Genomic DNA, 11,279 nt, shown 5'->3' with positions numbered 1-11,279 from the left:
GGGTCTAGGCAGTTATAATTGAAAAAAAACTCTATGGGAGATTCTAGACTACAGGTTAGAGTCAAGGAAAAGATGTCTAGCTCAGAGATGACCAAAATTACATGCTTAGTGGATTCAAACAGTATAATAGAATATTATTTTTGTTAATTTTCTTAACAAATGGAATAAGTGCTTAGAGAGCTTCTGTTAAAATAGTTATGAAAAAGTTACTCACATTACCATTTGTATAGTCATAGTTATGACTTTGAAAATTTAAACATCAGTAAGATGGGGGTGACAGTTTGTATGTGTCTACCCTATTGTTAAGTGTAATCTACCCCAACATCTCTGTTAGCTTGAGAAACATGGCTGATACACTCAAGTCAGAGGACAGAGCTGCCCTCAGTCTCCTGGAAGGCCAACCTCTTCCCAGCACTCACATCTATCTTATTTCCTCCTTTCTTTCCTCTTTTCTTTTCTTGCAGAATAACTAGCATTCCATTCGGTCTTTAGTTCCTTCCTCCCAAGTATCTAAGTCATCAGCCAACCTTCAAGTCATCAAGACTTAAAGAGCCAAGATTTAAGGGCTCAAAAAGTCTGGGTTACAGATGCATTGGAAGCTGTCACTCTAACCTCTGTGTGTGTGTGTGTGTGTGTGTGTGAGATTTTTACTACCAATTGTAATTTTTTAAGAGTCTCAGCTTTCCAGCATACAGATCTAATACCATGAGGAAATTGATCCTTTACCAACCAAAATTCAGTTTGTGTTATAAAAACAAATCTTCAGAGCATCTCAGGAAAAAGTGATCTCTGATAAAGAGCATTGAAGTTGACTGACAAAAAGTACCTTTATGATTTCTGAAAACCTACTGAAAGGTGCAAAAGAAACTGACAGGCTTCACTACAAACCGCCTCACCGTACTGAATACTGCTCAACAATCCTTTTTTCATTATTCCTAGTGATTAAGATTCTTTTCTTGCTTTCCACAACAACGGTCCCAAGTTTGTATATTTTCAAAACTTCTAACCAATTACTGTTAGCAGGCAACCTTGCCCTCATCGCTGAAAAAGCAGAGGTGTATTTTCCTTGACATTCCTCTACTATGTCAAAATGCATCTGCTTGCCTCCCTATCTCTTATCTCAGAAGCATGCCTATTCCTTTTGAAGAATAACTCTACTATGTTGGATCTTTTGTTTCCTGCATCTCATGTCTTCCTCTTTCTTTTTCGATCCCTGTTGTAGTTTCTGAGAAAGGGTACATAGGAGGTAAAAAAAAAAAATGATACTTTACAAGGCTGAAAATGATTTCAAACTATTCTCCCACTGGACTGACAGTTTAGGCTGGTAAAGAATTCTAAATAAAAAATATTTTTTATTCAGATTTTAGAAGTTATTGTTCTACTGGTCATATGCTTTCTAGTATTGCAGCTGGGAAATATAATGCATTTTTTGTGTCTGCTAGCTTGGAGGATCTTTCCTATCTGAAATCTGAAATTTCATGATGATGTGCCTGCATATGGGTACTTTTTCAAACATTGTTCTAAGGCACATTAAAAGTGGGCCCTTTTAATCTGGAGGCTCATATTCCTTGATTTAGTTCCAATAAATGTTTTGTTTTGTTTTTCATAGATTTCCTCCCCTAATTTTCTCTAATTTCTCTTTCTAGAACTCCTATTTATATGTTGGACCTCCTAGATTGATCCTTTATTTGTCCATCTCATTGTCTTTTTCTTCTACCTTATGGGAAATTTTATACATTTTTCCTTCTAACTCTTCTATCAAACTCTACATATTGGCTTCATTATGCTCAGTCTCATAAATAACTTGTCATTTCCTGAAAATGTCAAGAAGGTTAACACTTTTGATAGGCCCAAATCAAAGGTCACCTTTTCAGTAAAGCCTGCTCCTAGGTAGAATGAATTACTCCCTCTCTTTGCACCCAACTCACAGCCCATAGCCCAGAACATCTGTTCACAAGTATTGTTCACCATGACACCCAATCTGTTGATTCTGCTAGAATGTGTACCCCTTGAAGGTGTATCCATCTTCAATATCTAGTAAATGACAGCTACCCAATAAATGGCTGTTGCATTACAGTAATTTCAAAAGAATATATAGTATAAATATTAGATTATGTGATCATTAGCTAACCAAAGAATGTAAACAGAAACCCAACCCTCTAGAAAAAATTATATAAGCTTAAAAATGCACCTGTGAATATTTTTAATCTTAAAAGGTTATTATTTTTTAACCAAACATTCCCAATCTTATCCAAAGGCACATTCTTCATAGTCACTCACACATATGCAAATTCAGAATTTAAAAAGCTAATTCACTTTTAAATCATCTGCTTACCCAACCAGGCACCTGAGGAGTTTCCTTAGATTACAGTATATGTTTGTTGTTGCTGTTGTTTGGAATAACCAAAAATACAGCAAAAAAGGCAAAAAGAGATTTCTTTAGAATGCATCACCCATATAAAAATGTTAGTAACGGGTAGCCAACCCTCCAGTAATCTTTCCAGAAACATTAGGTGATTAAAGAGTAAGGAACAGAAAGACACTCCTGAACACTAACTACAGCATGGCTACTGAAGGCATTACAAGGCTCAATAAAGAATGTTCATTCGTATACAGGGATTTAAGCGCTGTAAGGGATTTTTGTTTACTTTAGTTTTGGTTTGATTTTCTTTTTTAAACCATGCCCTAATGCCAAATGTTACTTTTTTTCTCTCTCTCTTTCCTGTTGAACTGATGCTATGTTAAGATATAAGCACAAACATCTCATAAGTGTTTTAAATCCATCCAATTGTTCAAGAAGGCATACGTGCCGGGCCAATGAAGCCAAAACATTAGAGCTAGGAATTTTGATGAAGATAATAATTGCTTACAGACCAGCTTGTTTTAACTTGCTGAACAAAGAACACAATTTTATACCACATTTTCATCACAGGCTTCTTCTCTGCATAATCACTACTATAATGAACACTTTTAAAAGGGAGATTATCTACAGGTTAAAGAGTAAGGAAGTTATCAATTAGATTCCATCATCTTCAAAATTTCACTTACTCAAACTTTATATTAATTAAAAAAAATTTTTTTTGCTGGCCTAAGCACTGTTTTGAATCTTTACAAACCATTTGTTTAGTGTACACAGCATAAATCTGAAAACAAAGACACTCGGTAAATTTCTAGTGCTGCCCTGGATGGCTCTATAACCATGGGTATGTTAATAACTTCTTTGTATCTTCATTTATTTCTAGGACATCCCTAGCAATATAGTTTCATCTTTCTCATATATGAAAGCTGCATTCAGGCTCTGTGCCTATGTCAGGAGTTCCTCTCCCACTCCTTCTCCCACTAAGTTACTTTCATCACTTGTAGGCCCCTGCAATAATTCAATATTCAACCAAAATTTATTAAGGACCTACTCCATGACAGACAGTGCAGTGAGGGGGAGGATGAGCTCGGTCTCTGAGAGGACCGTGATACTAGTTCCCTGACTAACAGAGAGGATTGTCTCAGTCATTCTGCTTGTTTCACCCTGACTCTGGATCTCCTATTCTTTACTTCCCCTGGAATATATAGCTGGAAGTCCTAAAAATTAAGGTGGTGTAGATTCACAGGATTGGGCTGAGGCTGTCAGTCAGTACTCAGATTGTTGCTGGGCCAGGTAGTCTGGGAACCAACACGGTTTCAAGACAGATAAGAAGTCATGGAATGGACCAATGTCCCCAATTCACAAGATCAAGATAACTCTTTGTGCATGATAACAATGGTGACCCTATCTTTTCTAAATCATTTTGCCCTTACAATTCCAGCCTCCAAGACAGAACGCTCTAGACTCTAGACTATGTTGACTCTTGATTCCCTTATTGCAGGGAGCCATTCATCTCAGCACATAGGCCTTCAGTATCAGTTGTGGAAAAGCAGGGTCATGTCTTCCAACTATGTCTGAAACCTTGTAAATTACAGAGAAAAGGAGGGTGGGAAATGTGAGATCTATGCTGTCCAGAGTATTAATGGGACAAATTCTAATGGCAACCTTAAATTTGAGACCCTAAACTTTGGACATATGCTTATCATTCCCCACCTACCCATCTCACTGGTGTTTGTATGCCAGTCTCCTGTACTTTTGTCTCTGATCTGTTGCTTGCCCTGATCCTTGCCATTCAGTAGTCATCTTGTTCCAATTCATGGCCTTCTTCTGACCTTGGATCATGGATACGCTCTGAATCTGAACCACTTACCTGGCTCCAGTTCCCCAGCCTAGGCCTGATCATAAACTATTCTCTTGCCACCTTCCCATGCCATTCATTTCAGGGTCATCACAGCTTCTTATCCTTCTTCATCTACTGCTGCCTACCCTGGTGCTGGCTAGAGTTTTAGAATCCTTTTTAGTTCATTCTGGTAGGACAAAGAAAGTAAGTAATAATATATTTAACAACAGTGTGCAGAGAGGACCTAAATTTGCCAACATTTAACTGTAGTAGGTACTGAAGTTACTGTATTTTTCCTGTATCTCAAATTTCTCATCTTTATATTAATACACTGGCTGTCACATTCCCTCAAAGATACATTTATACTTAATTAAAATAGCATGCATTCTGGGGTCACAATAAAGCTATAATATGCTCTTATATTCCTAACTATATAATGAATATTAAAAACATTTAGAAACAAATTGACTCCCTAAAAGGAATAAAAATTTTGAGTAATTTTTATTTTGTAAACATACTATTATCTTACTTCAGAAAATATTTCTGAAATGTTACATGAAAAGAAAAATATTATAAGTCAATTAAGCAGAGCATACTCTTCAGAAAAACTCAATAGTGGGTTCTGTTTCTTAGTGCAGAAGAATTTTGCAAATGCTAACACTTATCACATGATTAATAAGTTTTATATATTCAGATATAATGGCATTGAGTTTTCTGAAAAGGAGACTTAGATTAACAATCATATGGGAAAAGGAATATTCTAATTACATTTTATTGGGTTAATTCACTTTAAGGCTTTGACTTCTCTGCTAGTAAATTACTAAAACAGAGGCATTTTTTTTAGAATTTAAAGACACAGGAATTTTCATTGTGCTAACATAAAGAGGAGACCCAAAAGTGTTACATAAACTTTATAAAGTTTAAAAGAGTTAAAGGAGATTCCTCATCTCAATTCCTAGGAGATGCTGTATCTGGAAGGGTAAACAGAAGCAAATAGTTTTCTGAAATTGTGCCAAGGCTACATGTCAACTGCCTGGCAGGAAATGCTTTTGGAGGGCCTAGATAAACAGACCATCATCTTTTTTTGGAAAAATCTTCTCCTTTGGATTCTTACAAAGCAAATGTACTCAGTTTAAACTAGCATCATAAACACAGTAAGCAGAAAAGGATTATAAAATCATGGTACCTATAGGGTTTATGTCACTTAAGTGATCTGTCCTTCACTTTTAACACACAAGAACCTCAACTGTTCAGCGAGCATAGACTCAATACACGCATATTGAAATCTGTGGTAAATTAAACCTCATCTTTCCATTAATTTTCATTGCAATTTTGGTGAAGCTTTATCTTATGAGAAAGTTTCATTTAGCAGTAGCTCTTAATATTTTAGCATTATACAATGATATTTTCTTACATTTATGTAGCAATGTGTCTTTCCAAGTATTTCACATCCATGATTTTAATTTTTGTTTTAACATCTCATTTTATAAGTGCTAGCACTGAGACTAAGCTAGGACTTATAAAATGAGATGTCAGCACAAAAATTAAGTCAAAGAATAAGATAGTCAGAGGACCACACCTAAAACCAATTAGTCTGAAACATTCTCTAGTCCATTTCCTTCTGTCCCTCTGTCCATGTTATGCATCAGATAATGGACCCTCAAATCTGGCTATCACATTTATTAAATAATCCTTTGACCTCACTTGACTTTTACTTTCTTAAAATCCAAAAAGGAAGATGAGGATCTAGCTGTTGACTCAGAATGCCTGCTATCAGCCAGAGAAATCTTCTGCCCTGTGTCAAGCCTAGCGAGCTTTTTGCACCTCCTCTCTCCACAAGGCTGCATGTTCTATTTGGCTACTATATTCTTCTCCTCCTTCCTCATAATGAAAGCATCCTCTGCCCCACTCACCTTATGCCCAATCTTGCCCAGTCCACAATAAAGAGAAAATTTCCCCGGCCCAAGGAACAGAGTAGTACAAAAGGTGACATACCTCTCTACCTGCCATGCCTCACCCTATAATCAAGTAACTTCAGATAATAATTTGAGCCATCTCAACTTTGGGATCCTCGTTCATTGTCCACAGCCACCAGGCATAACTTTCAATATCCCCCCAATCTGTCCCATCTCTCCCAAATAGGACATCTTTGCCTTAGTTACTATTGGGTCTCATAAGGAAAAAAAAAAAAATACAGAAACTTTTTCTGTAGACCATTTTATGTTGTCTACACAATGTTAAGAGGATGGTGTATAAGTGGAAAAAAGTCACAAGCTGAAGGATACGAATATTTGAGTGTGAACAGCATATTTTAAATAATATAATCACCATATTACTTATTAAATTTTTAAATGTATTTCTATTATTTCTTAAAATGGGATACACCTATAATCATAATTAGATAGACTTAGCACAGACCAGAATATATAACCATGGTTTACTCAAAAATGTTGTAATTCCAACCCTGGAAATTTGGCTTCCTACTCGACTTATGAGAGCTTCCTGAAATGCAAATACATTCCAACCACAATATAGAACAAAGATTTAAATGACCACTGAACAAATAAAGAAATACTGATAGAGGGGCGCCTGGGTGGCTCAGTCAGTTGAGCGTCCGACTTCAGCTCGGGTCATGATCTCACAGTCTGTGAGTTCGAGCCCCGCGTCGGGCTCTGTGCTGACAGGTCAGAGCCCGGGGCCTGTTTCAGATTCTGTGTCTCCCTCTCTCTCTGACCCTCCCCCGTTCATGCTCTGTCTCTGTCTCAAAAATAAATAAACGTTAAAAAAAATTAAAAAAAAAAAAGAAATACTGATAGAATAAATATAAATTTCATCCTAAAAGAATATGTAAAAGTAAACCTCAAGAGAGTCAACAATTGTGTTTTAAAAAGCTAGGAAGGATGTAAAATTGGAAGGGAATGTAAGATCTAAATATTAATTTTTAAAAAGCTGCTACATCAGTCAGGATATATGGTGTCAGTTTTTAGGACATTAAAACTCTACCTAGGGGTAATTCCAGAATGATGGATTAAGGAGATTGGTAAATCATCTGTCCAAAGCCACAAAAAAACTATACAAAATTGTCAAAAAAAGCATTTCAGCCTTTTTGTTTTTTGGGTTTTTGTTTTGTTTTTTTTTTGGAAATTGACCAGAGGTACACAACAAATTGAAAAGCACTTATTTTGGGGGCACCTGGATGGCTCAGTTGGTTAAGTATCTGACTCTTGACTTTAGCTCAGGTCATGATCTCACGGATCATTGAGATCTAGCCCTATGTGAGGCTCCATGCTGAGTGTGGAGCCTGCTTGGAATTCTCTCCCTTCCTCTCTCTCTCTGTACCCCTCCCCCCCATGGTGTGTCTGTCTGTCTCTCTCTCTCTCTTCTTTCTCCCCCAAAATAAATAAACAAACATTTGGAAAGCATTTATTTTTAAAATAAATAAATAATAAAACTACTGAACCTCTGTGAGAAAAGTGGGACTCTGGGACAACAGAGGCTGTTCCCACTCCCTTTCCCTGACCCCAGCGCCAACACAGTAGTTCTGTTAAGACAGGACAAGTCATGAAAATCAGTAGTTCTACCATTGGAGGGCACTGACTTGATTTGGTGCCTAGGGTATTGTCAGAAACAAGTGACCTTAGAAAACAAGTGGTAAACGATCAGGGAAAATCAACATCACAGCTGGCTGAGACTGTAGTATTGGTTGGGGTAAGCAACAGACCAGCAGAAATTTAACAGTGAGACCCAGGAGCATGCTAGCCATAGCGGACCTTGATAAACTCTCACACATCCTTGGTGGTCTGGAAGGTGTGCACGTGTCCCAAGTATTCACTGCCTGAATGTGAAAGAAAGTAAGTCATAGCAGACTTGATGTTTTGTTCCCCAACTTGTACACAGATCATTTGGCAAAAAGATTTTCTAGCTACCAAAAGCACAATCCATAAAAGAAAAAAAATTAAGAAATGGACTTCATCAAAATTTAAGATGTGTTTCAAAAAAATACCATTAAGAAAATCAAAAACATGACACAGACTGAGAAAATATCCTTATACATCATACATCTGATCAAGAATTCTTGTTCAGAGCAAGAACTCTTATAACTCAATAATAACTTTTTAAAAAGCCAATTAAAAATGGGCAAAAGGTTGGGGCGCCTTGGTGGCTCAGCTGGTTGAGTGGCCGACTTTGGCTCAGGCCATGATTTCACAATTTGTGAGCTCAAGACCCATATCGGGCTTACTGCTGTCAGCGTAGAACCCGCTTTGGATCCTCTGTCACCCTCTCTCTCCGCCCCTCCCCAACTTTCACTCTTTCAAAAATAAACATTTTAAAAAATGGGCAAAAGATGTGAATAGACATCGAATAGACATCTATTGAATACACAATAGAATAGGAATGGCTAATAGCTACAAGAAAATGTGCTCAACATCAGGAGTCATTAAAGAAATGCAAATTAAAATCACAATGAGCTACTACTGCATGCCCAGTAGAATGACTCTAATCAAACGACAAACAATAGCAAGTACTGTGGAAGGTCTGGAAAAACTGGAACCTTCATACAACACTTGTGGAAATTTAAAATGAGACAGCCACTTTGGAACACAATTTGGCAGTTTCTTAAAATGTTAAACATAAATTTAACATAACCACTCATCAATTCCACTCCTAAGTGTCTCCTCAAGAGAAATTAAAATCTGTGCCTACACAAAGCCTCGTACCTAATCTTTCATAGCAGCATTATTCATAATAGTCCTCAAGTGAAAACAATTAAAATGGCTATCAACTAGTGACTGGATAAACAAAATGTAGGATATTCACATAATGGAGTATTATTCAGTCATACAAAGGAATGAAGTACTGATACCTGCCACAACATGGATGAGCCTCAAAAACATTTTGCTAAGTGAAGCCAAATAAAAAAGGTCACATACTGTATGATTCATTTATATGAGCTGCCTAGAAAAGGCAAATTTATAGAAACAGCAAGCAGAATAATGGTTGCCTGGTTCTAGAGATAGGACCTGACTAACTGCATATGGTGGGCACAGGGATCTTTTTCAGGTAATGGAAATGTTCCAAAATTGGATTGTGGTGATGTCTGCAAAAATTCTGTACATTTACTAAAATTTATTGAATTATACACTTAAAACAGGTGAATATAATGTAATGTAAGGTAAATCATACCTCAACTCAATAAGGTAGTTTTTTTTTAAACTGCACATGAATTCCAACTATTTATATCCACCAAAATTACTATTCCTTTAATCTCTGATGGTTTTAAAATGACAAAAATTTTCCCTAATCATTCCTGCTCTGCAATCAATTTTTTAACTTCCAATTTTTTAATTTTTAACAGGTTGTGAAAGCTAATTCTCAGAACTTTGATCCATTTTCTTTAATCTATATAATCAAGATGACAATTTTGATAATGACTTTCTTTCATTCTCCAAAAACCCAATGAGTTGATGTAATCAGGCAAAATGAATGATCTAATAACTCAGTCTATAATACTACTTTACAAAGCTGTAATGATTCTAAAGCTCCCTAAGTCTGTTGAAGAAATAAAAATACCACCTGTCAAATAAAATGATTTATACATTCTCTGGTATGTACAGTATAAATCATTGTCTAACTCTGGCATGATACCCACTTTTACATCATAGGTTTTTAACCCTTCTTTTGCCTTCTTCACACAGAGAAAAATAATTTACATTTTCTCTTCACTAAAGTTGGTTTTTCTGCTCCTCAAAAAGTCCCAAATACAGCACCAATCTCTTTCCACAGATTCCAGGAATAAAGATGTCCTCCAACTCACTATTCCCCAGAATACAAGGGGAACTTCTAGACAACTTCTATGTGTTCCCTGTAATGTATTTACCTCATGAAGAAAGAAATCATGAAAGACTTACATCAACAGTTCCTTTCTCCATTGATGATCAGATACATTCCTGATCATATTCCCTCCCTCTATTTTCTGTTATATTTCCAAGTCCCACCAGTGGCTTTAAGGAATACCTGGCTTGGGCTGTGTTTGATCCACATGGGGCCTGATGGTAGGTCATGTTCCATCATTATTTCCATCCAATCTTAAAAAAGAGAAAAAGGATCCTCTCAATCTGTGGTTTATGGTTCAAACCTTGAAAGCATTTTTTAAAAAGATATATATAAATACGTTTATAAATATAAAAATAAATGCAAAATTTTAATTTCATGTCAGTCTTTAGGCTTTAGTTTCATTCCAAGCATCTTCTTTCCATATATTTCTAACTATTAAATTCTGGGAAAATTAGTTACAACTGAATATTCCTTATATTCACTCAAGTATGTAGGTAGATTTTTTTTTTCCAAGAAGCCAACTCTTATCTGGCCTAACAGGGATCTATTTAAATAAAAAATTAAGTCAGTAAATCCAACAAATGCCTAATGAACACCTACTGCTTAACAAGCCCTGGATGTTTAGAAACAAATCAGGAATAATTTCCACCTTGAAAGAAAATGAAGCATAACTAATATAATTTAAATCAGATTGGGATAAGTACATCAATATTAAAAAAAAAAGAAAGCCATGGAAACAGAGGTTGCATCTGGGAATAGCAGATTTCAAAAAGTTGACTTGATAAAAAGTAATGCTTCAACTGGAATGGAATTGGGAATGGGAGGTAGTAACAGAATCCTGTGGAAGAAAGCCAAGTGATGTGAGGTATGGATATAGTATCAGGTAAGGAAGGACATATGGGGAGACAAGGCTGAAGTCTGATTAAGATAATACTAGCTAATATTGACTGAGTATTTACTATGTGTCAAGTACTATTCAAAGCATTTTATATGTATTAATTTATTTGATTCTCACAACAACTCTATAAGGAATATACTATTATTATTCCCATTTTAAAGATGACAAAACTGAGGTAGAAAACGGTTAAATATGTGCTCATGGTTACATAGACACAGTTAAAAGTTCGAACCACATTCATTATAAAAGCAGTTAACAGGGATTTTAAACATGTTATTAATTCTTGGGCCATCCTCAAGACTTTGCTCAAATGCCTTCTTCTCTAACGAGCCTTTCTTGATACCCCC

The sequence above is a fragment of the Panthera onca genome, chromosome D1 (assembly GCF_046562875.1).
Source record: "Panthera onca isolate mPanOnc1 chromosome D1, mPanOnc1 haplotype 2, whole genome shotgun sequence".
NCBI lineage: Eukaryota > Metazoa > Chordata > Mammalia > Carnivora > Felidae > Panthera > Panthera onca.
This window is presented reverse-complemented; position numbering follows the sequence as displayed.